The sequence below is a fragment of the Sorex araneus genome, chromosome 1, assembly GCF_027595985.1.
Source record: "Sorex araneus isolate mSorAra2 chromosome 1, mSorAra2.pri, whole genome shotgun sequence".
Classification (NCBI taxonomy): domain Eukaryota; kingdom Metazoa; phylum Chordata; class Mammalia; order Eulipotyphla; family Soricidae; genus Sorex; species Sorex araneus.
In genome coordinates, this window is record NC_073302.1 from 444955955 (window position 1) to 444979746 (window position 23792).

The 23792-nt window shown below is 41.6% G+C and overlaps 1 protein-coding gene across 1 annotated transcript in view; it reads left to right on the forward strand.

The window, feature by feature from the left end:
• The window catches only part of CNTNAP2 (contactin associated protein 2), a 1529860-nt gene that overhangs the window by 921861 nt on the left and 584207 nt on the right, over positions 1-23792 (forward strand). The window lies entirely within an intron of this gene.

Consider the following 23792-nt stretch of genomic DNA (forward strand, 5'->3'; position numbering starts at 1 on the left):
AAGTCGTTCCAGAAATATGAAGCAAAGACAACAGATGGCATCCCATCCAGCACATTCTTTTGGGAATCCTCATGTGAGGAAACCATTTCCTTTTTGAAAAATGCCCTCGTGTTGCTGTGCGGGTTCCTGCAGGAGCTCATGTGGTTCTCCTCAGCCAACTGCACACAAATCCCTAGAGATGCATTTCGTTCCTGGGGTCTTTCAATAAATATGTCAGTTCCCTTCACTTAAACGTGGCTGTCTGAGACGGTGGACCATTGTAACTAAGGATTTTTCTTTCTTTGCTTTCAAGAAAAGAATGACCCTCATGGAAAGTATAAATGAGTTTTGTTTGCAAGGGAAACGCACTCTTCCTTTACATGTTGGTGCCACAGAAAATCTGTCAAGTGCTGCGTTTAGTTAATGAGAATTTGGTGCTTCCCTATAGCGTTCATTCACCCAGTGACTCGTGAGGGAAGAGAAGGACAGAATCCCCGGGAAGCCATAAAAATAAGTTATTGCCTCAGAATTGTTTCTATTTTTTAGCAATTCATTGAATTCCTTGCCTGTGGAGGCATTCACCCCATGGCTAGTCTACGCAGAGAAAATTATGTACACTGGACTGAAAGATTTTGCTTGATTTCATTAATCCAGATTGAACTAGACTTTGTATTGGAAACAATTGTAATTATTTTAACAGAATCAGAGATTATAGATTAATCTTATCTTTCACTTAGAGTCATATAGCATTTGTTTTCAAAGCTAAACAGAGAAGGCATTCAGTTCAACAACCAACACAGTTTGGCAGACGCATTTTTATTCTTATAGCTTTTCTTAATCTCCCATGTCTAATACTGTTAGTTCCTCAATCTTAAATAGTCAGAGCTAGCAGTTTTGATGTATTTTCAAAGCCAAAATAGAAAATATAATAAATTCTTTTATTATGTGTACCTGTTTTCTATTTCTTATGTTTTCCACTCTGAGTTAATAGATATGATAAACACTTTGAAAACTCTGACACTATATAATATCAATCCATATAAATACGCAATGTGTAAGGGTTTGGGCTTCAGCTCTGACTATGGGTGTTAGCATAAGTGAGTTGCAATGATTCTCAACTGCCCTATTTTTCTCATCTGCGGGGGGGAAAATGAAGGAAAGCGTTAGTTGTTAACCAAGAGAATCAGCTCACTTTTGTATTTTTCTTTTGTTTCCTGAATAGATTGATTGGTCTACCCTTATCTTCTACTCCCTTGCTTGGTCTAATTTGGGGACCTGGTATGGTGGTTTCTGTTAATTCTCTTGGGGAAGGGTCATCCCTCATCAAATCCAGACAGTGTAGCAGTGTCGCTGAGGTTCAACCGGTAGAGAAATCAGGGAAGCAATATCCATGGTGCCACCAAGTGTTGACACACAGTCCAAACAATAAACATGTGACACCAGGCAATTCACTAACTAGCAGGAGAAATGAGCTATTGCTCTCAGTCTATTCTGGCTACAAAGGAATATCAGAACCAGGAATATGAATGCGTACTTGTAAGGTCTCAAACTTCCAACAAGGTCCCAGGAGGTATGCAAGAGGAATGGTGCACACCCAAGACTTCTCCCAGATGGCAAGTTAGCCTTGTAACTTGCAAGTTAGCCCTTGGGGACTTGTAACTTTTGTATTCCTTGGTGGTCTTTTCTTTTCAGAGCCCAGAGGACTAACAGGGGGTAAATAGTTTTAGATTAAGGGATGATGTTCATTGGAGAACTTATCTTTGACCTGCAGTCAGGGTCAGCTTCATGGCCATAGGACTGTCACACAGAGACCCCAGACCACAAGAGCCCATTCTTTTTTGTTCTGAAATCATGACTCATTTCTTTTTCACATAGGTCCATGTCATTCCACACTCAGCCCTGTAAATCACCTCGTCTGTTGCCGATCCTGTCCAGGGCCATGAAACCAAGTATACTAGCTCTTTCTTTTTTCTTGTGAATTATTCTATCTTTCAGTACACAGTTCGGTCATGAGCAAGAAGCATGTCTAGCTGTGTTTCTGTCACATTACCAGCTCAACCATTCTAATGAGGACTCTCTGTTCCACCTGCTCCAGTTCTATACTGGGACTGTGCCTCTACTTACCCTCTGTCCAGATATCAATCTCATTACCTACAGAGACAGAAGATTTGCTTTCCTCGTGGCCACGTCAGAAATTCTGACACTTCACATCCAACATCTAAGTCAGTGTCCTGCCGCATCATCTCGCCTCTTATCTCTCCAGAGGCGTCAGAGTGCTCACTCCCCGGTCTCTATAAAGGACAGGGGAAAGGGACAAGTGTGCCCTGCCATGGTCATATTCCTTTTCAAAGCTTTTGGCATCTCACCAGAGACCCCTGGGTATTTGCTACAAAAATGCTCCTCGGTAGACTAAATTTACTCAGGACTCCCAATAAGACTGCAAATGAGTCGATTTATAATTTAGGTATCTCGGGTAGCCTGTGAAAACACTTGTTTTTGTATTTAAAGTTGTCCATTAATAGTTGGATGTTTAGGATTAGGTCAATGAGACTCATGCCAGCAGTTCAGAATAGTCCGTCACATGACTGTAACGTGATCCAGACGGGGTCCCAGGGAAAAAGGGACTTGACCTATGAGACTAAGTCTAAGGCTGATCATTTATATGATATCATGTCCATGGCTGATATGCTTTCTACCGCCCCCAATACTTCTAAAATTGGCTAGTGCAGTAGCCATGTGCTTAGCATGTGAATTAGACTTCTGGGTGCCCTGTATGTTCTCAGTAGTTATTGTGTGTCATGGTAACCAAGGCATAGGAGAAAGCCTGCTTAGTTCCACGATCAGCTCATGCCCAGGAGGCAGATGGAGCCTAGAGTTTAGGCATGAGTCCTGGGGCAATAACTCCCCTGAAGAAGTTCTTCCATGGAGCTTGGTTAAAAAAAAAAATGTCTGCTAAGTCTTTACGGCCCTCCTAGCCAAGTCAGAGATGCACAACTCAGATTATACTGCAGGAAAGAACTCCCAGCTACCTGAGTAGATCAAGTCAGTGAGGCTTCCAGCCAGAGCAGTGCCAGCTTTCCAGGCGCCTCCTGGGCAGGTCTTGAGCAGGAGCTGGGTTGAAGGGCTGGGTTGTGCCTGTGTTCTATGCAACTCCCCCCGGGACAGCGTCTTAGCTCCAGAGTGCTTCCGCCAGCTGCCAGACACTCCAATTCACCGTGTTAGTCCCAATGTGCAACCCCACCTCTGGCTGCATCATCGTTCACTAGTGAGACTCTTATTTAGTATGATCCCAAGTGCATCTCGGCTCTTGTTTTCCCAGAAAAACCCAGCCTGCACAATATCCGAAGAGTTAAGTGAAAAACGGAATGTCAAAGGACTTCTTTTGATTAATGGGTGATGGGTAAAGTCTGTGCAGATTTGACAGATTCTGCACAGGGAGGTGAGCTGCTTGAGAACAAATGGAACATAATACACAGCGTGGATTTGTTCGCCAAGAAAGGATGTCCTGCCTCACATCCCAGCCATCTTCCATAAACACAGTTCCTCTGAATTGAACGTTTAATCTGTATAAAGCTCAGAGTTAGAGTCCTTGGGAAATAGACAGGGTCCGGAGACAAGCCCCACCAGGCACTTGGAACTCTTACTGGAAGCCTCATCGTCCTCTCAAATTGAACATCTTTGCAGGTTTATCTTTGGCATTGAGGTATTCTTTCCTATTGTGCGGTTTTATGATGTTTACAAATCACTGAAAAGCTCAGAGCCCCGTAATTTAGAGTTAAAATCTCAGTCATTTGTTTTTCCCTCACATGGCCCATTTTTGTGTAACTAATAACAATTCTGTGTGCTTTCTGGGAAACCTCATGCCTTTCTCTTGAACATCCCATGCCTGAACTGCATTCTCCTTTGGCTGAACCCCCATGGCAGAAAAGAGTTAGCTGTCAGCCAACTTTGTTTTCCGTTTCCTCCTGGGCAAAATAACCAACTGGCATCTTAGGAAACACAAACAAGCATGAATTGTAAATAGGGGTTGATGAGGAGATATGGGCCCCGCTTGTTCAAGTTCTTGTAAATGACATTTACGACTCCGTGGGCGTCATCACGCTGATGAGGCAAGGGATCTCCTATGAATATGAACACTAACCACTGGGCTGTGATCTCAGCCTGCCATGTGGGATGCATTTCTCAGCTCCTTTGCTTTCTGCATGAATACTCATCTTCATTTCTGCCCTGCTTCCCCTGATCACTGCCCCTGAAACCACCCACACACACACACTAATATTCCAGCAATGGTGATTATCATGCCTCATGCTTTTCTGTGCTATTTGCTTTCTTTGCAGACTCATTTTTTCTCATTTTCTATTTGAAATTAGCTCCTGCCAAACACCAGGGTGTAGTTGGAGCATCACTTCTCTTATATACTTTTCCCAGGTTCTTCTCCTCTCAAGGATTTCCAGCCTCTCTCCACCTCACTTTCATAGCTCTTGCCCTACTACTCGATCGATGGTGCTCCACTCCGAGCAGATTGTAAATACCTTCACAATTGCAATTCTGTGTTATTTAACTTCTTATCCAAATGAACCCAAAACGTGCTGAGTGAATATGCTTCATTTTCCATCATGACATCTCTGTGTTTCCTTGTACTCCAGGGCCTAAAATTAGCTGTTGGAACAGATGGCGGACAGGAATGGGCCTTCAGTCTGCCGAAAGTGAGTTTAACTGTGATCATGGCCATGCTTCTTTCTCAGGGGTTCCATTTCTGAAATGGAAATTAATTTGATGCTTCTCTAGAGTGATGTTCAGATTAATGTTATGCCATTTATAAAGGCCTCTAGGACTCATTGGTGAAGGGCATTTGATATTAGCCTCATTGTTACTTGAAGCTGTTTGTAGGGTTCATCTATTTGCTACTCAGCAAGACATTTGACATTCTCCTAATGCAGCACACCCCAGGATTAATTAAGACATTTCTGGAAATCTCAAGGCCACACCTACAGTAATATGATTGTGCTTTCAATGCTGATCTGAACATCTTTGAATGATTATGAGGTATTTAAGTTATAGCCTAACCTACAGCGAAGATTCCCCTGCTACTCTAAAGACTCTGCATAGACCTTTACGTTAATGGATCATGAATATGTTCTCCATGGTCTTGCGCTGAATTGGAAAAGAAACCCAATCCTCGAGCTTTGGTGGTGGCACTACAACCTTTTACAAAATCAAGCCTGGGAGCTAAAACCAGAGGAGGGAGAACGAGGGTGTTTGTGAGCTCAGAGATTTACCAAAGCAGATGTGCCACCATGGTCTCTGTGCTCACGCCCACCCTCCCAGTCCGAGGGAGGATGACCCTTCCCCCAGTGACTTTACATCATGGTCAGAACTCAATTGAACTCGAGCAGAAAAGCACCATTCTGTAGGATTTCTGGTTTTTACTAAGTCTGAGCTAAGGAATGAGGAGCATGAGACTGTTCAGACAGCTGCCATCCTCACCCGAAAGAGCTAGGGGAGCAACTATTTCTACAGAGGGTGTCTCGCACCCAGAAGCTAGCTAAATGAGCTGCCAGAGGGAGCTGTGCTTCTCTGGTGCCCAACACGCAGATTCTGTTTTTATCACAAGATCTCTATTATGAAAACAATTCGCTCAGATAACACTTCCGGGGCACCCCAGGAATCTGGGTCTGCAGTCACAGGAATGGCTCCCAGTCTAGCGACATAAGAGTTATCGCTTCTTTCCTTCTTCCATAGGGGACATTTCTTCCAGAAAGATCATCTGAAAATATTCCTTTCCTAAGATAATGCCCCGTTCAAAAACTAACCACAGAGGCCAGAGAGGGGAGGTTGCTTGCCACGCATGCACCCAACACCCATTCAATCCCCAGCTCCACTCATGGCCCACTGATAGTCATCACCAGGAGTGATCCGCAAAAGCAATCCGCAAACACAGAGCCAAGAAGCCAGGAGTAAGCACAGCCAGGTTTGCTCCCCCAACACACACACACACACACACATACACACACACATACAATATTAAAAAAAAAACCTAGCTGCATTTATATTAAAGAGCTTTTAATTGTATCATAAGCTGTGCATCAAATTTAAGTTCCTCTATAATAACCTGGCTATAGCATCATTATCAAATCCATTTCCATCACTCTCAAAGGCCTCTTGACTCATCAGGTGAAATCGGATTGGAAGTAGGACTGTCTATTACTATTAGTAGATAATTAATAGACCGTCTATTACTATTAATAGGTTGATGTCTTCCCCTTCTCCCCTTTCACCCAATACTCCTTCAAGGAAAAAAATATCCCTTCCATTTCTCTCTGCTCCTCCAGTTCCTTCCATTGAATGATGACCTACCTGGCAGTCTCATTTCTCTTCTTCCCACGTGAATAAGTCATCTGTTCAAATTCAATATATACCTATGACAACAGGTTATATAGAAATACAGGTCAGTCTCTGGTTTATGGGCAATAATCTCATCTCTTACGTTAAATCCAAAGATACACAGGAAAAATATCTGTGTCACTAGCTTTTAGATTATGCTGCCTTTGTTCCCTATTTTCCAAATAAAATTTAAGGTAAAATTTGGCATACATATGTTAATATTGAAAAAAATGTGTGTCCTGTAACCACAGCTACAAACAAATTCTAGAAGAGATCTGTTGTCCAGATGCTTTCCTTGTATGTCTTTGCAAACATCTCCCATCTACACCCCCTTTTGTATCTTCGCCCTCCCATCTGCACTCCCTAGTGTATCTCCACCCTTCCATGTACACCCCTGTTTGTCCCTGGCCTGCTTCCTTTTTTCTAGTCCAGCCTGTACACAGACACAGGTGTAGAGGCTCTTATCTGCATAGTACATGGTGGCTCACTCATGTTCCATGACAGCAGTATGTCTCCTTGTCTTTCTGGGTATCAATCCATTGTATGGACATACCCAGTATGTTTATACATTAACCAGTCGGATAGCACGCGGGTAATTTGCAATGTGGGGCAATAAAGCCACTATAAACATTCACATACAGATCTCTTGTTTGAATATAGTTTTTATTTCACTTGGACAAATGCCTAGACATGCGGTTGTCAGGTGTAAGTAAATGTTTACCTTTGTAAGGCGCTTCCAAACTGGTTTCTGCCCGTGCCTGTAGCATTGTGCAGGTGTACCAGCAATGAGTGGTATTCAGTTGCTTAGCAGCTTAGTCATTTTGAGAGGCGGAGAGTGGAATCACATTATGGTTTTAATTAGCACTTCCTAATGACTAATGGCATTGCTTTTTCGAGTGCTCATTTCTGTTCTATACCTTTTTTCCTTTGGCTATTTCATAGTATTACAAAGTAAGGATACTAAATGCTTAGTGAATATTTGTTTGTGGATTGTTTAATTGCAGGACACTAGTACCACTCTCTTCTGAGTACCAATCACTGGTACCTACTGGGTGTTTGTCGCTATGCTAAGTGCATTGTGTGCCATTGAATTTAATACCCCTGATAGTCCTATCAGAGCAGCTGGTAATATTATCCTGTAATGAATGGTGCTAGCAGTATTTGACTTCTCTGTTCCCCTAGTTTTTGTGTTTGCTTATTTGAGTCCTAGATCTTTTGTACTGATGTTAGTGACATGTGAAGGGATGAACTAAAATATACACTAATGATTTTAATAAAGAGTTGATTCAGAGATCAATGGGACCACATGGAAGAAAGGGGTCATATCACAGGGAAGGAAGGGAAGTATAGTTTTAAGGATGGGAAAAGGAGAAAGATTTCTCCTGTGTGTGTGTGTGTGTGTGTGTATGGGTCTGTGTGTGTGTGTGTGTGAGATGTCTGCATCTGTTTCTGTGTCTGTGTGTATTTATTTGATTTGAGTTAGGGAATAACCAGTCTGAAGAGGAGAATTCAGGGAACTTAATAGCTGAACTGGGTGTTTGGGATACTGACTGTTTAATGATGAAACATGTAAACCCATGATCCATTTTAAGTTGATTTTTCTCTAAGGCATGAAGTTATGATCAAGGTCTGTTTTATTTATTCCTCTCCACCTCCCTCATCCCAAAGCCACAGCAGGCACTAATTTGTTCTCCATATCTATGAGATGTTATTTCATACGTGTGTAGGTATTCCATACCTATACATGTATACATATGAGATATATTTCATACGTATATCTCATTCATATATGTGATGTTATTTCATATTTATCTTAAAAGTGTTGAATTGTGTAGCATGACCCCTTTGGGGACTGAATTTTTGTCCCAGGAAAATGTTTCGAGGCTTATGTAAGCAGTTACACTTGTCAGTAGTTTCCCCCCTCCCATTACTGAGCAGCCTTCCGCAGTAGGAATGTACCGCAGCCTAAGCATTCATTCATTGAAGGGCGTCTGGGTGGTTTCATGTTTGGGCTGTCAAAACTGCTATTAACATTTGTTGTCAGTTTCTGCGTGGAAAAGATTTTTTATTTTTCTAAGATTAAATATCAGAGGTATGATTCCTGGACTTTAAGGAAGTCCATTAAAAGGATTTCTTTTTAAATGTCCGTCTGGAGGCCAGAGAAATAGTACAAGAGTTAAGGTACTTTCTTTTCATATGGTCAGTCCTATTTCAGTCCCTGACTCTGCAGATGGTGCCCTGAGCACAGAGCCAGGAGTAAACTTTGAGCACTTCCAGTGTGACCCAAACCTTCTCAACACCCTTTCCCCCCAAAAAACCCAAAAATTGCCATACTGTTTCTGAGTGACATATAACATGTCCATCAACAAGTTTGGAAGGATCCAGTTTCTCTACATTTGTTCCAGTTTTTCATATTATCACGACATTTTTATTTCAGTCACTGATGGGTGTGGAGTGATATTTTATTCATCATATACACGTCTCTAATGAGCAATGATGGGGGAGCATGTTGGTGTGCGATTCCTTGATTCCTTGCCATCTTTTGCTCTCTTTGTTAAAATGTCTCTCCATAGTTTTTGCCCAATTTCTAATTGTATGTTAACTTATTAATGTTGTGATATGAGTAATATTTACTCTGATAATGTCATCAGATTAATGATCGGCAGCTACATTCCCTAAGTCTATAATGCATTCTTTCATTCTATATATATTTTTTTTTTGCTTTTTGGGTCACACCCAGCAATGCTCAGGGGTTACTCCTGGCTTTACTCCTGGTAGTGATCGGGAGACCATATGGGATGCAAGGGATGGAACCCGGGTCAGCCGCATGCAAGGCAAATGCCCTACCCGCTGTGCTATCGCTCTGGCCCCACGTTCTTTCATTCTTATAGGATCTTGCACCAAATAAACATTTTTCAAGGTCCATTTTTTTCTCTTTTATGTACTACCACACTTTGGATGTCAAGCCTAAGAACTCTGTTTTGTTCAAGTTCTGAAGATCTTATTGTTAGTATTTTTGTCATCAAGCTTTTATAGATTATGTTTTCATTTAGACCTATGGTCAATTTTCAGTTGATTTTTATCTAAGGCATAAAATTATTATAAAGGTTTGGTTTACTTATTTGTATGTTTAATTTAGTTTGTTGATGTCCAGTTGCTACATCACCATTTATCAGACGGTAGTCTTATTTAATTTCTTTTGCTCTGTTTTTGAAAATTAATTTACTGGAATTGGATTTTTATCTCTGTGAGATGCAACTTGAGCTGACTATTAACAAGACAGGCTAATTTTCACTCAGGTTTCACATGAATGGAAATACCATAAATCATGGTGTTTAGATAATGCAATTCAGCATCTGTCTTTCGATTCCCACTCTTCCTCATCCCACATTCATGAAAGCTCTATTATGAGCGCTAATTATTGAACAGGATATATGTATGTCACTACTAGAAATTAATATTTTTATATAATGCCCTAGATGTCCTATTAGCATTCCTCTGTTTTGTTATCATAAGCTGAAAGTGAACTTTACACTTGCTAATTATGTCAGAAAGCTGGTAACTATGCATTGGGCAAATATGTAAGAGTCACTCTGTATCTTTAAAAAATATATTTGCCATCAGCAGAATTCTTAGAACTGGCTGCCTAAATCTGGATAGAAGGAACCTTATGTTTTCTATGGGGGAAAAAGTGTGTCTGCAGAGATAGTACAGCAGGTCAGTTTCTTGCATGTAGCCAACCCGGGTTCTATCCTTGGCACCCCAGATGGCCCCCTGAGCTTGGCCCGGAGTAAGTGACCCTGGAGTGCAGAGCCAAGAGCAAGCCCTGAGCACTTCTGGGTGTGGCCCCCCAACTGGGGACCTTGGTAGAGGGAAGTAAGCACTGGTTAAGGAGTTGGTATTGGTACATCGTATGCCTGAAACTAAATAATGAATAACTTTATAATGATATAATTTATGGTGATTAAAAGTTAAAAGTTGTCAAAAAGAAAAACGGAAGAATAGCTAGCTACTATGGATGTTATTAAAAGTGTGAAAAGAACTGAGTAACTGTAATTTAAAAGACATATCATGGGGTGGGGTGGGGGTGGCGGGAGGGATACTGGGAATCTTGGTGGTAGAGAATGGTCGCTGGTGGAGAGATGGGTCCTCGAATATTCTATGACTGAAGTGTAATTACAAAAGTTTGTAAGTCTGTAACTGTTTCGCATAGTGATTCACTTAAAAAAATTTTTAAAAATAAATAAAAGGGCAAAAAAAATGACAGTGCTTTGCATAAAACATGGTCATGAATAATCCTTTGATGATTCGAAAGCTAGTGGAGTTTTCAAAACTTTAGAGAAAAAATGAAGTCAATAACTCACAGAAATTTTTTAGTTGAAAATTCAAAGTGGGAATTGTAGTAAAAACATATTTTCCCTTTTAACCGTCAGAAGTAACAGAAAAGGATGTTTGGAGAATTCAGTAATAATAATTACATTAGGTTTTAGAATTATTGATGGAATAATGCAAATATAATTCTTTTTAGAATTCATGTGAAAATAGAGAAATGATTTTAAAAAAAGAAAAGAAGAAGAAGAAATACAGTGCTCTTAACACACTGAAGACCCCGGCAGTTGGCCTGAAAAGATTGGCTTCCGTTTGCTCAGACCCCAGGTCTCCAAGCGTGGGGTCTCCCAACAACTCTACTAAAGGCAGCGCCTTGAGAGATTGAATGCTCCTACCTCCAGTATTCAAGTCTGATAGGAAAGTGGTCCTCAAATCTAATATGTTTGTCCTTTCTGTAGTTTCACTATCATGAAAACGATCATCCGACCAGGCACATTTAATTGCAATGAACCATGCTGACATTTGCTTTTAGGCTCCAAACACAGCAACATATAATCTAGATGAGAGATGACCATGAACTTCCTCTTGCTTTTGAGGAGCTTCCGGTTTAGTTAAGAGAGACACGGGTGAGCAATTAGAAATCTTGAACACTGAAGTCTCAGTGTCTGCGCAGGGTCCTCGCCTACTGTCCGTTGAGTGGGGCAACATTTCATTTCATCAGCGTGGGAACCAAGGGTGGGTGAAAACGGCAGGTCCCAGGGCACGTGTGTCTCTCACTTCCGCCACTGGTGCTGCCCCGTGGAATGCTGTTCCTTCCACTCCGGCACTTAGTGCAATCCTCGGTGCAATTTAAATTACTATCAAACTCCAGAATGTTTACCCTGGAAGTAACCCCAGGGTCTAATTGGAAAGATTGAATGTTATAATACACTATCCTATTATTGAAGAAATTCTTGTGGAGAATTTTAAAATGCAAAGCAAAACTCCCACCAGGAGCACACGTTCCCTTTGGATTTTTCAAATTTATTTATTTTTCTGTAGCCGTGCCAATTAAACTTTATTCTTTCTAACTGTTCACCTGTGTCTCCTTTAACTAAACTGTCAGTTCCTCAAAAAGCAAGAGGGAGTTCATGGTCATCTCTCATCAAGATTATATGTTGCTGTGTTTAGAGTCTAAAAGCAAATGTCAGCATGGTTCATTGCAATTAAGTGTGCCTGGTCGGATGATTATTTTCATGATAGTGAAACTATAAAAGAACAAACATATTAGCCATGAAATCATTGCTTTCATACTTTTCATATTCAGGTAGAGATAAAAAAAAATTGGACAGAGCAGATTGCTCATGCCCAGCTTACACATACTCTTGTGTAAATAACACCCACAGGATTTTTTTTTAAGATTCGTAAAATTTTGTTACTTTTAGTAAATCCTTCTATTTTATTTTAATGGCTTTTGGCAGGGGCCACATTCAGCATTATTTAGGGGAACTGGGCAGTGCCAGGGACTGAACCAAAGACTTGACACGCGCAGGACATATTTCTACCATTTGCGCCATCTCTCTGCCCCCAGGAAACGCTTGGAAAGAAGAGTATTGACATCCTAATTATTTCGTGAAACGGTGCTTGGTGATGTTGGAAAACAGTATTTGTTTGATGTTTGTTGAGGGCATCCATTACTTACTGTCTCCAGTTTTCATCTTAGACCCGGCGCACTAAGATTAAAAAGAAGTACAACCCTGACCAAACACAAAACAATTTTCGTCTCTATAGAGTTAAATAATTGGACACTGCGCGTTCAAAATGTAGGGTCTGAGCTCGTCTTGGCGAGTCCACCTTTGCAGAGTCTTATGCCTGGACATGTTTTCCCTCTGTCCTGCCGTCTCGCACACAGCCCAGAGAATGGCGAGGGCTGTTGTGTAGGCCAGCCTTTGCTGGCTCCAACCAGAAGCAGTGCAAAATTATCACATGGCTATTTATAAACAGAAACGCTCCCTTTCCGTGGCAGAGCTACATTTCTGGAGCCCAGCATAATCATGCCATAAAATATTTGTACGCGTAGATGCTTGTAAACAGATCTAAGATTCTAATCAGCATTAATGTTCTGGATATGTCTCAAGAGCTCCGGCTTCACCGTCGCACTGAGACATAAACTTTCTTAATAGCATTCCCTCAAGGATTTTTAAGGAAAAGGCTATGAAAATCACCCTAACAGGGAGCTTTTCTTAGAAGAGAATTTAGGAATAATGGGCATCAAGAGATGCCAACTTTTTGAGCTTGTCTTAAAGGGAGATGTTATTAAAAGATATTTAAAGAGGTAATTTTATATTTGCAAATGCAAGTGCATGTCCTTGCTCCCTCCTTTCACTTTTTTTTTTTATTTTGCCACCCACAGGACTGTGAATGGGTGAGCTTATTAGCAGGATCTTAGGTGCAGTACATCATCACTCTCCTGTTGTGATGCAGTTCAAGGCAGTGAGTGCAGAGAAGTAAGCTCTTGGGTCTTTCTGTCCCAGGTAACTCCTGATTCTGCTCCTCTCTGTATCTCACAGCTCAGCACATGAAGACTGCCTTAGCAGATGAGCAGGCATCCCTCTGTGCAAGATTGATGGAAGTGATTCTCTTCTAAGTAGTGGTTTTAGTAATCCTACTCTCACATGACAATTGAGCTAAGCGAGGGGGGGGGGCAGCTAGCTATGATCCCTGACCTCTTGCCGTGTCTAAATTATTCACCTAATTACAACTTGCCGTAAATGCAGTCTTACTCACAATTAGGGCTGATATAAAATGTTTGACACTGAAAGACTATTTCAGTTTGGCCGACATCATCATTGAAACTATTTCACTAGGGATACTAGGGTTTAGCTCGACCTGAAAATAAGATCTGGGGGGCTGGAGCAATAGCACAGAGGGTAGGGTGTTTGCCTTGCACGCGGCTGGCCCGGGTTCGATTCCCAGCATCCCATATGGTCCCCTGAGCACCGCCAGGGGTAATTCCTGAGTGCAGAGCCAGGAGTATCACCAGATGTGACCCAAAAAGCAAAAAAAAAGAAAAAAAAAAGAAAAGAAAAGAAAAGAAGATCTGGACCCTTTACTATTTGACTTGTAATAAAACCAGGGTGGCAGCTTCAGCAGGAGCTCATATTCATCCTTCGCCCATAGCCCAATACTATGACTTGTGCCCCTGGAATTCTCAACTTTCATTCCCATCCCTGTAATTGAAACTCCCATGTCTGTAGGTTTCCCTCACCAGACAAGATTTTATTTTCCATGTCCTTATGCTATTGCTACATTAGGAACTTCTCTTCTTTCTCTACCCCCATTATTCTAATCAAAGCTTATGTGTTTCCAACTTCTGACCTGCCCACTTTATGCACGTTAGTGAACATGGGCACCCCTGTATTCTCTGAGTTCCTCCACTAAGATGGACTCATTTTCTTTCCCCCCACCCAGAGATTTGCCCCTTTCGGTTAATATCTATTAACACTTTTCTCAGACTACTCCTAATTTATGATATTCTAAACAAATAGCTAATGAGTTTCTATTTCGTAAGACTAAGAGGATGCAGGAGAAAGAGGGCTTCGAGGAAATATAAACCTGGGAAACGGATCGAGTGGATATAATAGTATCACATCTGCGAGAGAGAAGTTGTTCTAAAAATAACGTCTCAAAAGCCAACAGCAGACCCCGAGGAAGGTTAATGTAACATGCACAGTATTTCAATTTCCTTTCTTCCTGGTGTGTTGAGGATCACCAAACAAGCTAATAACCCCAGAGAGTGGGGACATGCTAAGCAAGGGAGGACGTTTTGATTCATGGACGCACGACGTTCCAAAGCATGCCCTCTCCAAAGTTTCATGCCGGGCTCCCGGGTCTTGCTGTGTTCCAGCTCTCAGCTGGGCTCTGTCTGTCACCCTCCTGGCCCAAAGATGCGGTCACTCATGCTGGGAAATCTCACGGGTCCCCATTTGTTAATGAGCACAAACATTCAATACGTACTTACTCAGTGCTCGGGCATTGTGCTCAGTACTCTGTTAGCTGTTGTCTGGTTCACATAATTCATTAAAAAGCATCACTTTTAGCATGAGTAATATCCAAGGGAGCCAGTTTGGGGGCAGACCTAGTCTGTGACTGGATTGGCCTGTACATTCCCATATTAGGACTCTTATCATAGTATTTTTTGTTGACATGTCTTGCTTTGCATTTTCAACTCAGTTGGAAAAAAATCTAGATACCTGCATTTCCTCTTTGGAGGCTCAGTAAGTAGTGTTTAGCCCTAGTAGATATCATCACTCAGATGTCTGTTGATCGAAATCAAAGTGGCTTCAGGAAAAGGGGGGAGCCTTTTAGTGTTCACCCTTAGTGTTTGCCTTTCGCTTTGCCTTGGAACATGAGGCTGCCCGCGTTTCTGAGGCTGACATCGTTTCTCGGGGAGACAAGATGTATATGGAACATTATGTTCTTGCTTTATCAAAATTTACCTAAATTGTGTACCATTTCTTCAGTACTCTTTAATCAAATGATCCAAAATACATTGATTTATCTTTGATTTTGTGCTTTCTTTACTTCTTTCCCTATGGGTCCTGAGGAAAGTCCTTTACTAGTAGAGCAATGGCCTTCGATGTCCTGTTCAACGGGCTGTGTTCGGGGAGGGACAGTGATTCCTCTTTCTGCAATAATTGAACATGCCTCAGCTTGTGAAGGTCTCTTGTTTGGAGCATTGGCTCCTAATCTCATTATAAGAAAGCACTTCAGTTTCTAACTCAGCTTTGGGTTCATCCCAGACATCCTGGTCCTGAGTGGGGGAACAGAGAAACATCCTTCTGCTTCACAATCTGTTCGGTTCTAGACCAAATGACCCTGATGTGCAGAGAAAAGGAAAACAAGGGCAAGTGAGCATTTCAAAGAAAATTTTTAGCAGCCTGGCAATGAACAGCTTAGCACCACTCTCAGCCATTCCTGTCTGAGGACTTGGAACGCGTCGACCAGCACTAGCGTGCCTTCTTCCAGATGGCGCCGGGCAGCGACAGACCAGTCCCTCCTTGGAATCAAAATGCACGCGGACCACCACACTTGTAATTTCATTTGTCAGTAACTTGTTCCAATTTCTGAGATAACAAGTCATCTTACATTAATTACATTTTAAATTGACTGCAATATGCTTTTGCAGGAGCAGTTAAGATGTCATCAGGAAGGCTTCACACGTGCAGAGATTCCTCATGGGGGTGGTCTACTTTTGAGGAGATTTATGTCCTTCATCAACCAACTTGGATAACATGGGTTCTTGGGACCTTCCTTTGACAGCATGGTACTTCAGGGAATTGGCCATAGTCACATGACATGCTAAGCATTTTGCTCAGTCCTTCAGCTAACTACACCAGCATAGGGCAGAGGGTGGACACCCTTCCCCCTGCGTTTGTCTATTTTGTGTTTTGTTTGTGGCATTAACCAGTCTCCTAGTATTATAAACCACACTTAAAAATGTTGGGCTGATTTTATGTATCAGCTTGACTGAAATGTAGGATGCCTGGATTAGATATCATTTCTGGGGGTGACCGTGAGGGCATGGCTGAAAGATTGCCCTCCAGATTGGTAGATTCTGTAAAGCACATTGTCCTCCATGCAAGGGTCATCATTATCCACATGCTGAGGGTTGATTAAAGAGCAGTGGGGGAAGAGAGGGTCTGAGCTCTGAATATCACTCTTCCCCTCCTCTGAACTGGCTTATCCATATTGCATATTGTGGAGTCAAATCTCCTAACCTTAGCCTCTCTTGGTCTGACTCATGGAGTCTGTGTGTGTGTGTGTTTACACTGTTGATTCTGTTTCTCTTTATGCCCCTAACTAAATGCTAAGACCACTCACAACCCATTGCTTTTTAGTACCCCCAAACACAAGATCGCACTCAGGTGAGCTTCCTAACTTAGTGATCATGCTTACATCATTACTTTCTGGCAGCTTATAGCATCATTTCTAAATACGTGAGATAGTGGATTACTTTGCCTGCTGCCATGTGGCTTTGTCATAAGCATTTTATCTCTCTCAGACTTGTTTCCTCGAGTGTCAAAATAAAGAAATACTGTAATATTCTTTATAAGTCAAAATCCTCTGCATTCCATCAACAATAACATAGGTATTCTATTTTTTTGTGTCTTACATTATACTGCCTAATGTTGATTTTTTTTTTTATCTCTAAAGGTAAGTTTGTTCACTTTGGAAGGCTCTTCAAGATTATTAGTTCCAACCTTTCTGTTTTGCACCTAACAGAAACTCAAGGCTTGTTAGAGGACATAACTTCTCTCACTTTCCACTTGGATGGGTGAGTGGCTGTGCTACAGGTCAAGGCTCCCAGGCTAGTTCCTTCTCCTCACTACGTTGACATGTTTTTTGTATTTTCTTCAAATCGTAGATTTTTAAAGTAAATGTGGTCAATGCGACACACAGATATTTCAGAATATTAAAATCAAAAGCAGGCAAAGGGAGATGAAAAACAGCCTGCATAAGAGCATTCAGACAGCTAAATTAGTGTTCATTCACAGCACCGGGGACTGAAATGGAATAGAGACACCTAAAGAAATTCAAAGGTTTAGGGCAAGGAAGAACTTTAATAAAAATGGAAATAAGAGCTGGAGACGCATATCTGTGCTTTTGTCATCGACATTCTGTGCCCATTAAGTTCATCTTCATGGAGACATTGGTGGGGTTGGGGATGTGTGTGATCTTTCTGGAGACTAAAAGACTTTTCACCCCCGACTGACACTTTATTGTTTTCTTTAGAACAGTAGTTTCAAAACCATACTTATACAGGAAAAAAAAAAAGAGCAGTCACATCGGAGCTGTTGCTATTGGTAACCATCTTTCCTGAGGCATTACCAGGTTTTCAAGTCACCTACTGAGCTGGTTCATTCCCCTTCACTTCCTTCAGCCTTCAGTATCCAGTTCTTAACTTTCTGCCTTTTCAAGTGTTTGGCAATACCCAGAATGCTTTGGGAGCTCTCTCTTGTCTGTGTGATATAATCTCATTCCACTCATTTCCTGCCTTACATCTTCATTTCTTTGTAGACAACAGGATGCATTTTGACTCTTTTAGAGCATTTCTGGTAGAAGATAATGAGATGGGGACTCTTTCTTTTTCTCATATAGACCACAAACCTGCAAATCATTTTATGTACAAACTCAGGAATGTTCTTCAGGCTGACCAAACTGAAAAGAAATGCCCTGTTGCATAATCAATGTGTTCCAATAGATAACAGGGCACTAGTTTGGAGCAGGGTATGGACTTTCTTCTACCAGGTTCCCACTGGGTCTTTCAGTACTTTCATAACCCTGAGCTTCAACCAAATGGATTGATATCCAAGAATGTCTTAGAAGGTGGATGGGGCTAGAGGTTGTGAGAGAAAGGAAGTCTGAAGTTCTGTAATTCCCAACTCTGATTTTTGTTCTCATTCCCAGATTCTGTCTCCCTGCCATTCTTTCGCATAGCAATTCATCACAAGATTTTCAAGTGACAATCAGAATATGGCCCCACTGAGGTGCTGACCTTGGTTAAATACCCTCCCAAATAGAGTTCGATAGGACTGAACATGTTTGTTCTATGCAAAATCATTTTCAATGATTCTGGCCACTCATATAATAATCAGAGCATGAAATGAAATTCTAATCCTTCTTGATAAATGGTAGAAAAAGCGAGGAACTGTCCAACTAGATGTCGCTATTATAAAAGGTGTTGAAAAGAGTAAACGTCAGAAACCAAGATAATTAGATGAGGTGGAAGTAATGACTAAGTGTTTTTTTTTTCTACAAATGACTGCTCCTAGTTGCATAAGCCACAATTTAACCTAGAGGCTTACGATCAGGGCTAATTAAGTAAAAGGAATTGTTGCTCTGGCTATCTCCCTTCAGTCTTCTCAGACGAGAAGCAAAAAGCACAATGGTGGCCTGAAATCCCCGCAAAGATGGTAGTTTTATTTTATTTTTCAGTTGAACTACCATAATTTCAAAGTTATTTAAAACTGAGTTTCAGGAATACATTTTTCCAGCACCTAATAGGGGCCCCCATGGGGCCGGAGCTATAGCACAGCGGGTAGGGCGTTCGCCTTGCACGCTGCTGACCCGGGTTCAATCGCCGGCATCCCATATGGTCCCCCAAGCACCGCCAGGAGTAATTCCTGAGTGCAAAACCAGGAGTAACCCCTGAGCATCGCTGGGTGTGACCCAAAAAGCAATAAATAAATAAATAAATAAATAAATAAATAGGGGCCCCCAATTATTTTAAATAAATGTTTTTGGATCTTTCATTGCATTAACATGTTTTTAAAACCAAGATATAAACAGATTGCAATAATTTATTCTGTTTGCCTCTAAAAGTAGGATGCATACACATGTTCAGAGCAGTCCTTACAGGAAGTCAGCCCTCCTCATGTGTCAGAAGTTCTGTGTGAACCCCAAAGACTTCTGCGCTCTTAGACAGGGAGGAAAGGGGTCCCCATGAGAAGGAAGCTTGTGAGGGGCAGAGGGACCCTCCACAGCCTTTTCACTAGCTTCCAACTCCAGCTGTGACTTTAGTTTTAAAACCTAAGATGGGAGAAAGCAAGCTTGGTCCTCCAGTTTTCATGACCTTCAAGCTAAAAACCACCCCCAGGAGAGACTGTCTCACTGTGAGATACAGTTACAAAGTTGTCCTGATTGGGTTTCAGTCATACAATATTCCGACACCTGTCTCTTCACCAGTGTACATTTCCCACCACCAGAGTCCCCAGTTTCCTTCCCGCCAACACCTCCCACCAAGCCTGCCTCTATAGCAGACAATTTTCTTTTCTCTTGCTCTCTCTCTCTCTCTCTCTCTCTCTCTCTCTCACTTTTCTTTTGGACATTATGGCTTGCAGTATAGGAACTGAAAGGTAACATGTACATCCCTTTACCTCCTTTCAACACTCAGTTGAATAGTCTTGCTGGGAATGGTCTTATGCTAGGTAGGCATATGCTAAGAACCCTATACAGAGTCTGTCTTAATTTAATCATAGTCTTAACAACACACATTAGAATTGTACATGTCATATCACATAGGCAGTCAACTGGAGAACTTAAGTAACTTTTCTGGTTCACTTAAGTAACTTCACTGGACTAGGAACAGTCCGTCCCTCTCCAACGACACCTCCTCCTACTGCTCTGCCCCAGGGTTTGCTACCTGTGGAATAGCTTAGCATTACTTCTGAGATCACCTAATGGGATTATTGCAATGTGGACTGGAAATAGGGGACTGTGTGAAATGACTTTTCTAACAGTGATGACGGATTACATCGATCCAGTAAGAAAAACACTCACTGACCATCCCATGTGGTCATCAACGTGTATTTTCCTGTGCTTTTCTGTAGCTGGTGGTACAAATACAACCACAGGTAACTATTCCGTGTGTAAAAGGCATGAGGCAGCCTTAGATGCACAATTCATGCTCTGCATCTCACTAGAGATATATTCTATGCAATCCAGTAAATAGACCATAATGAATGATATTTCAGATGATAAATGACTATTGTCATAAGTCTGTATATATATTCATACACATATGCATATGCCTGCTAAAGTGCTTATGATTACATATGAAACTGATTATGTAGAACCAATTATTTCCCTATTTGTTTTATAAAAGTGCCATTTGAAGCTTTCATTTAAGGTGTTTGAGAGCAATAACGGTAAGAGAATGGCTCTAATTCTTTCTCTCAGGTAAAGCCAAACAGAACGGAGTCAAGCCCTGATTATTTAGATTTAATCATCACGGCACTGAGTTTAGGCTATAGTTTTGGCGAAAGGGATCTTTTAACTGAGTTCTTAAGTTAGGAGAAGAGAAATCAAGATTAGCATCCACTTATGAGTGGGGTGTATTATGGCTGAACAAAGAAACACATCGCTTAGAACTCAGAAATATAAAATAGGAATCATACCAGCTCTCAAATGATGCTGTGAGTTATTGTGCAGGCTCCTTTCATCATGAAATTTGTGGGCTGATAACATAGCTTTTCTCATGTTTCCACTTTATTGCATAATTAATTAAGACAGAGGGTGGGAGGATCGGGTAACTCAGCAGGCAATGTGTGCTGTGATACCTAATCAATTTTCTTCTGCAAATTTTATTATGTTGAGATTTCTGGAAAAGGAAATTGATTGGCCATATTCATCTGGGGACCCTTAGGGAAACTAAGTGAGTTCTTCACGTTTTTTATCACAACCTATTTTAAACACCTTTAGCTAAGGAAAAATGAATGTTCCTGATGAAATCAGTTACTTTATTCTAGTGTTTATGCCAAACGTTTAGAAAATTGGCAGAGACTTAAAGAGAAGGTTGGAGAAAATAGTGCCAAAAGGAACGGACCAAATTTCATGTAGAGAAAATGGAAGGAAATTTAAAAAGTACATATTAGAAGGGACAGCTTAGCGACATCTCAAAAATTCAGACACTGATTGCATACTTATTACATGGCTAGCCCTAAGTCAGAAATCCAAAGACGCTGTGTACATCCTTATAAACCCTGGTGCCAAGGTCCTTCTTCTCTAGCAATGAGAAGGAGTACATATCCACGAAGTTGTTCTAAATGAGTGGGGTGACCCCATGACAAAGACGTGGCCAGGGAGGAATGACAGCCTTGGATAGGCTCTGACTGTGATCAGGCGGATCAGCCAAAAGCGCACCAAAGGAAAATGTAATAAAGGAGATATTTTTTAAGGCTTGAAATATATTTTAATAAGTTGACGCTTAGCTTTACTGTTCTATATCTCAGAAAAATTCCAAAGATTATCAGCGATAAATCAAACATGGCACACTAATAAAAATGAACAGCATAACAATCTAAGACAGGCAAGCCGCAGAGCTGTCTGACCTCTAGCATACAGCTCCCCTACTTCCAGGATTTCACCGGGCCCATCAAGAAATGCTGTGACAAGCAACATCAGAAACAAAAGTAGGTGATAACCTGGGCTTTTCCTTACAAAAGTGAGGAAGACAAGTTAACACAAAGTATTTTTAAAGATAGACTAAAATGAAAATCTCTTAAGAGAAAAATGTCTTCCTTAGGACATGAAAGGGTAATACAGGGGGTATACCAAAACCATACATATGTTGTCTGTGACCTCTGTGGAAATTTGCTAGGATTCCCTCCCGAGAGTGAATGGAGCGATGGAGCTGGATCTGGGGTGTTTGAAAAGCATTTGCTTTGAGGCCACAAACCTGTCTAGTTGCATGGGCAAGTTTGGTGAGACAAGGAGGTGTGATGGGGTAAATAGCACCTGGCAAAACAAACGAGAAGTGCCTTGCAAGTGGAGGCAGTGAGACTTAGGCTATAGAAAATCAAGAAACACTTGCAGTGGATGATGTAGTGAGGCTTATGCTTAGGGAGATGAGTTAGAATGATTAGGGTCTATGGATTATTTTTAGTTGAATCGCAGTGAGATACACAGTAACAAAGTTGTTCATGGTTAAGTTTTAGTCATATAATGTTCCAACGGGCTGGAGCGATAGCACAGTGAGTAGGAGGTTTGCCTTGCATGGGGCCCACCCGGGTTCTATTGCTCCACCCCTCTCGGAGAGCCCGGCAAGCTACCGAGAGTATCTCGCCCACACGGCAAAGCCTGGCAAGCTCCCCGTGATGTATTCTATATGCCAAAAACAGTAACAAGTCTCACAATTTGTTGTGAGACGTTACTGGTTCCTGCTCGATCAAATCGATGAACAACAGGAAGACAGTGACAGTGAATGTTTCAACACCTGTCCCTTCACCAATGTGCATTTCCCCACCACCAATGCCACCTGTGCCCCTCCTGCCCTCACCCCACCTGCCTCTATAGTCTATGGCAGGTCTCCTCCTCCTCCTCCTCTTCTTCTTCTTCCTCCTCCTCTTCCTCCTCTTCCTCCTCCTCCTCCTCCTCTTCCTCCACCTCCTCCTCCTCCTGTTCTTCTTCTTCCTCCTCTTCCTCTACCTCCTCCTCCTCTTCTTCTTCCTCCTCCTCTCCCTCCTCTTCCTCCTCCTCTTCTTCCTCTTCTTCTTCTTTCTCTTCTTCCTCTTCCTCTTCCTCCTCCTCCTTTTCTTCTTCTTCTTCTTCTTCTTCTTCTTCTTCTTCTTCTTCTTCTTCTTCTTCTTCTTCTTCTTCTTCTTCTTCTTCTTCTTCTTCTTCTTCTTCTTCTTCTCCTCCTTCTCCTCCTCCTCCTCCTCCTCCTCCTCCTCCTCCTCCTCCTCCTCCTCCTCCTCCTCCTCCTCCTCCTCCTCCTCCTCCTCCTCCTCCTTTCTCACTCAGACCTGTGAATTTTAATAGTAGACTTAGGATTATCATCAGGATACTCCTATCAAGCTACTTTTGCAGTAATTTCTATTAGTTTTAAGTTATCAACAATTATTTTTAAATATGTGAAGATGTTACCCAGTAACAAAGTTAAATGTTAACCAGTTGAAGATGTTACCCAGTAACAAAGTTAACTGGTTAACAATGTTAACCAGTAACAATGCTGGATCTCATTCCCCTGACCCTGAAAGAGCCTCTAGTGCGGCATCACTGGGAAGGATGAGTAAAGAGAGGCTTCTAAAATCTCAGGGCTATGACGAATGGAGACGTTACTGAGACCGCTCAAGAAATTCAATGATCAACGGGATGATGATGATGATGATGTGAAGATCTAAGAGACATGAATTGTCTTTGATCAAGCAGCCATTAATAGTGGTGGCCACAAAGATGTAGTTTGTGGGCTAGAGTGATAGCAAATGTGGGTGGGGCATTTGCCTTACCTGTAGCTGACCCAAGTTTGACCCCTGGCATCTCAAATGGTCCCTCAAAAGCACAAGGTATAATTCTTTAGTGCAGAGCAAGGAGTCGGTAGAAAACCCTGAGCATCACTGGGTGTGGCCAATTTTTTTTGAAGACAAAGAAAATCAGTTCGAGTTTGATTTCATTTAGCATGCTGGGGCATACTTTAATACTTAGGCTATTAAATTAGTACATCAGATCATTTGTAATTCTGTATGCACAGAGGCGATATTTTGAGTGGAGAGGTTCCATTTTTACTGTTCTCATTGGAGCTAGAGTATGTCCAGTAAATGTTGGCTCCACTTGAGGTGTTC